Here is a 6,000-nt window from a genome sequence, read left to right on the forward strand (position 1 = left end):
TTGATGAGATGTCAAAAAATGATATGAAAATTCATATGACTGTTAAAACCTACGGGACTGTCAAATCATAACATTTAAAGAAATACGGAACGAAAATCACATATTAATTCACTAATTTATTGTATAACTAACTAACTAATTAGCCGTTACGCCAATTTCTAGCAGGAGTAGGCAGAGAGATAAGAACGCCACACGAAAATCTGTCTTTGCCAACAATCTTCGCCTCTTCCACATTCATGCATCTCCTCGTACATACCCATTGATTATTCCGACTCCTGACCTGACCACTTACAAGTGTTTTAAATACTATATCTTGTCAAGTTTTCTTCAGTTTTTCTCTGATTCCCTTTCTAACTATATTCGTCTCATCACTTCGATTTTGTGCTTTTTTTTAACCATACGTACATTGAATAGATTTGAAATAACAAGATCATTTCATTCTTAAATTCAATGTTTTTTATAAATTTAATTATTTTAACTTCATGTACAGAAAAAATTAACAATTGCGGGCTTATTGCTAAGAAACAATATCTTCCAACCAACCAAAATAAATACCAACAAAAATAAATAATCAATTTGGATTTCATATAAATCTACGAGAATTACCTGTTTTCAGTTTTCAAATACAGAAAATTATAAGTATTATAAGTACCTAATTTAGATAAATTCAATTATGATTTCAAATGTAAGAAAAGAAAGTGATAAGTATATAATACATTCCCTGATAATATACAATATTATTAGATTAAAACCAATATTTTTAGCTTTTCCACTTTATTTTTATTAGACCAGCGACCGGGTTTCGTCGTTACCGACATCATCAGACTGGTGATGTCGGTAATGACGAAACCCGGTCGCTGGTTAAATAAAAATAAAGTGGAAAAGCTAAAAATATTGGTTTTAATCTAATAATATATTAAAAATGCAATTCCATCACGAAGTGTCAGTGGATAATATACATTCCCTGATACATGAAAAATTTAGGTAAAACAATGATTGAAAAATATTTTTTTACCTTACACTTACCTGCACCCAATGGGGCAAAGGGCACTGGATCGTAACGAAACACTATTATTTTGATCCTTAATTTTATGTTTAAAAGCAAGCTGATCAGTCTTGCGCTTCAGGTATCTGTCCAAGGTTGTATCAAATAAATATTGAAGTAAAAAATATTTGACCCATTTGGAATTAGAACCCGGGATGTCCGGTACGGTAGCCAAACGCTCTAACCACTATACTACGGAGGCGGACGAAAAAAGTATAAAAAATACCATTTGTCCATATTCGTCACTTTATAAATTTTGCATTGTAATTGAATAACTTTGGGGTGGTGGGGTAAGAGTCGGAATAATCGGCGGGTATGTATGAGGAGATGCATAAATGTGGAAGAGTCGAAGATTGTTTGCAAAGATAGATTGGTGTGGCATTCTCTTTACTAACCCCCTTCAGAAAAGTGGCATGACCGTTAGTAAGTTATTTTTTTACAATGTTAAAGCTCGGTATAATATAAACACCCAATAACCAATTTTTACCGAAAAAGTATTTTAAAATTATATAAATCACGTTTTATTTTTTAATTTTTATTAATTGATTTTTCAAAACTTAGTTACGATAATAAAAAATTATCACCTACCTTAAATTATCACCACCTCTTGAAAATGTAATTTTCCCAATTCACTTCTTGTTAATTTAAACAAAGTTTAATAAATAAACTGTAAAACGACTAAATAGGAGATAACGTTTTAATAAATCTTCAAAACTTTCAAACTCACGAGTAAAGTTTTAACGCACTTATTTGCACAAACGAGAATCGAAAGTTCAAAGCACTACGTCACTTCCTATAAGTTTTGAGACAGTTTGAAATTGATTATCATATCAAGTCACTAATGTTCTCGGATAACGGATACACAAACGGGAAATTCGTCGAACGAATTCGTAGACTAATATCGTCGACGTGACGAAAAGCTGAAAAGCTCTCCGCGCTACCCCTCTGCCGCCCGAACGTAGACTGAAGCGATACGGAGTTACGCTTCGGCCCGTAGACCGTAGCACTTGCGACCGAAGGCAGCCGAACGCTTACGAAAATCGACGAAACGAGCCTTTCGGCATTCAATCATTTATGCCAAAGTGGTAACTTTTAAATGTCGAATAACTGGCTAGATATTTAAAAAATGTATATTTTAAATAGAGTCGAAATAATAGGCGGGTATGTATGAGGAGATGCATGAACGAGGAAGAGGAGAGGAATTTCTGCAAGGACAGAGTGGTGTGGCTTCTATTCTTTCTGCTTACCTCTGCGCTGAAGCGGTGAGATGGTTAGTTAGTTGGTTAAAATTAAATCAAGAAAAAAATCATTACTCAGAAAAGATTTTCGATAAAATTAAGAATGGTGTGTTCATATGGTTTGGACATGTGGATCGTATGAGTGAGGAAAGAACGATACATAAGATTTGAAAGCGGAACGGTCAGGAATAATCGGGGGGTGTGTATGAGGAGATGCATAAACGTGGAAGAGAATTTTGCAAGAACAAAGTGGTATGGTATCTATTATCTCTGCCTACCCCTGCGTATAAGTGGCCTTCGTAGTATAATGGTCAGCACGCTCGGCTACCGTTCTGAAGGTCCTGGGTTTGATTCTCAACGTAGGTAAAATAAATATAAGTGATTTTCTCACCGTGATATTTATTCAATATTACCCTGGTAACCTGAAGCGGAGGGCTGATCACCTTTCCTTCATGTGTTAACGATCAAGAACACACTACGTTTATATGATGCAGTGCCCTATGCACCATTGGGGTGCGGATAAGGGTTTTTATCTTTATTTATCTTATGTATAAAAATATGTATGAATGTGGAAGAGGCGAAGATTGAGTGCAGAGATAGATTGGTGTAGCATTCTATTTTCTCTGCCTACATGTTGGTTAGTTAGTTTTTTTTTAGGTAATGATTATCATTATTTTATTAAAATCATTCATTTTTTCAATAAACTCTTATGACAACACCTAATCGATATGATGTAGTGCCTTCTTTGCACCATTGGGCGCTGATAAAGCAAAGAAGAATAATAGATATGGTAACTTCGTGTTTTGCATTTTATTGTATTTCAAACAAAGATATTGTAATACAAGTCCACCGTTGAATGGCATCCGGAAGCTTAGCCGTAAATATTTCCAGCGAAATGAATTTTCTCCCCGATTTCATTCCGCCGATAAAACTTCCATAACTCGATTTAATATAACATCCGGGCAACGTTTTCTCCTCTCCCAAAGCTCGCGTAATTGCTCAATTCATTTTATTTATACATTTCGATTTTAAGTTAAATGACTGCCAAGCCTCGAATCGCCGTTCTCAGATTTTTCAAAGCGCCGCCAAAGTAATTACCCCTTGCTGATTTTTCAATAAATTCGTAAACGGCACCATAAATAATGCTGCGAAATTGTGTTTTAAATTGATACACTTTAATATCGCTGCAGGAACAGGGGTGGATGGAAAAATCAGAGTATCGCAATATTTTAACCCTCCCGAGCCGACCAAATTGATGGAAAGCAGAATGTTTCAACGATTTTTAACAGAGAAATTCAAAAATATAGTACTTCTTCTTCTTTTTTATTAGACCTCTGACTTCCACTGCTGGATATAGGTATCTTCCTCTTCTTTCTATTTCCTCTGGTCAGTTGCTGCTTGAAGCCAGTTTCTACCCCCCACAGTGACTTTGTCGTCGGACCATCTCTTTTAAAGTCTTCCGACACCTCTTTTGTTCTTCCAAAGTGTCCATGGTAAAATTCTTGGGGTCCGTCGCTAACATAGTAAGTCGATATTCATATCATGATGTCCACGTTTTCACATAATTTGTCTTTGACTTGATTTTTGATCTTTACCATTTCCCCTTTTTCTCCCTCCCGTCCCTCTTCCAGGTAATTATATTACAAATAGGATATTTTGTTACTGGAATGGTACAAATACCTGTTTCGTATCACTCGTCAATGGTTAGTGAATGTTATTTATGTAACTATTTTGTAAAATGTCCAAATAAAATCAAATAAAATATACTCCAATTAACCAGGTGCCTGACATATATAAAATAGAACCCAATCAGTGATCCAAAATGAATGATCTGAAAAATACTTTATGGAAAGATATATATGTTAGTGGTTAGTTTTATTTTCTCTTTATTTCCATTAAACATGCTTCTACCTTATTTTTATTGCCTATTTACTATTGATTTCATTGCTTTATACTTTACATTTCCTCTGTGTTTTCTTATTTGTTACTTTTGCATCTGTTTTTCAGTCTTTTTAACCTTAATCCCATGTCCCAAAATGAGTAATGGAAATTACTCATCAGGAATTTTATAAAATTGACTTATGCATGTAATATGTTTAAAGAAATAAATAAATAAATAATGACATTTAGCTGACATCGCAGTAACAAAAAAACGCGCTAAGAGTGCTAGAAATAAAGACTACGGAGCATGTCAGGCAAGAGTCTACGAGATAGGAACACTAGGATAAGAGAAATATGCGAGATCGAAAGATGTCGTTAGCTGGGGAAGACGACGAAGAAGACAATATTATGTGCATGTGAGGATAATGAAACCATCCAGACTCCCCCACAATGCACTGCACGGCCAACCGCAAGGCAGACCACCAAAGAAATGGATTGACAGCTGGGAATCGACATCGCAGGACCAAGAAGAAGTAGAATAACTAATGTTTGTATATAACCACTCGACAAGATTTTATTTAGTCTACCGGTCTCGAGGCGTATCCGTCTCTTCATCAGGACAATCATAACACCAGCTTTCAAACAATACAACGCGTTATATTTTCAAGTACCGATATAAGGAAAGAATGAAAGGGATATCGATAAAATTAAGAAAAATGTGTTGAGATGATTTGGGCATGTGAATCGAACGAGTGAAGAAAGAACAAGGCTTAAGAAATAAATCAAATAAATGAAGCTTGTCGGAGAGGCTTTCTGAATCCTTCATTGAAATGTAATAATGTCGGACTCTATGAAGCGTGAAAAGTCCAATTACTCCCCCGACTTCCCCGACCCCGCAATCACGTCCCCGGCTGTGCGACCGGGAACGGGTTAAGGGGGTCCCGCGCACCCCGCCGCGCGCCGCCGTGACACGAGCGAAACATGAAAAGACCTTTTATCTCCAGTCAACTTACCTGCCTCACACAGAATAATCGATCATACACTCACTTTATTTTCAATTTGGACGATCTGTTTAGGTTAAATTTTGTAAACAACGTTTTTCGTCGTTTGCATACATATCACAACAAACGTCAAGAGCTTTTATCAAAAACTTATATGGAAGTCTGGGTATTTATTTATAAGGTTTACGATCTATGAATTTTAGCCGATGTAAGTGGTCCCTTTGTACACTTTATGACATTCACTATTTTACCTTTTGTGAGTGAGGGTATGTATGCCTAAATATACATGTGTAGGTATGTGCTATATTGTAAATTTTGGATACAAACTTCATGATTGACATCTATGTTTGAAAATAATAAGTTTTGTAAGTACTCGTATGAAGAGACCTATATATCGCTCACCCTTTCAAGAACGTCATAAATCAAAAATCGTCAATTTTCAGTTGTGCATGTTTTTGGGATGCCCAGAAAATGTACTATATCCCAGCAAAAGCGGCATATTTTTATCTTAATATTTACCCGCTGCAGGGTAGAAAGTGTTGTCTCTGCATTTTTAAGAAAAGGTATTGTTTAATTTTTTTTTAATATTTTTCAAATGGAGAAAATACATTTCGGTTTTACCTAAAAAGACGTGTTACACAGTAAAAAGTTCAATAAGTTGTTTGATATTTATTTTTAATACATTGTATCATATTTTCAAACTTTAAAAACGATCTCCTGAAAAATCAAGTATTTTGATTTATGACGTTCTTGAAAGGAGTGAGCGATATGTATCTATATTTTTTTAAACTTTTATTGGATTACCAAAATAAATTTCTTATACTTATTTTATTAT

The 6,000-nt window shown here is 35.0% G+C and overlaps 1 protein-coding gene across 1 annotated transcript in view; it reads right to left on the reverse strand.

Moving 5' to 3' along the window:
* The window catches only part of kek3 (leucine-rich repeat, immunoglobulin-like domain-containing kekkon 3 protein), a 290,573-nt gene extending 288,563 nt beyond the window's left edge, over window positions 1–2,010 (reverse strand). Inside the window, exon 1 of the mRNA XM_088265495.1 lies at window positions 1,634–2,010. The gene's annotated coding sequence lies outside the window, so the exon portion shown is untranslated. The remainder of the gene's footprint in view (window positions 1–1,633) is intronic.
* Window positions 2,011–6,000: the final 3,990 nt, after the last annotated feature.

This window comes from Brachycentrus maculatus, unplaced genomic scaffold (assembly GCF_059751285.1).
Source record: "Brachycentrus maculatus isolate JH-2025_06_01 unplaced genomic scaffold, ASM5975128v1 h1tg000247l, whole genome shotgun sequence".
Taxonomy (NCBI): domain Eukaryota; kingdom Metazoa; phylum Arthropoda; class Insecta; order Trichoptera; family Brachycentridae; genus Brachycentrus; species Brachycentrus maculatus.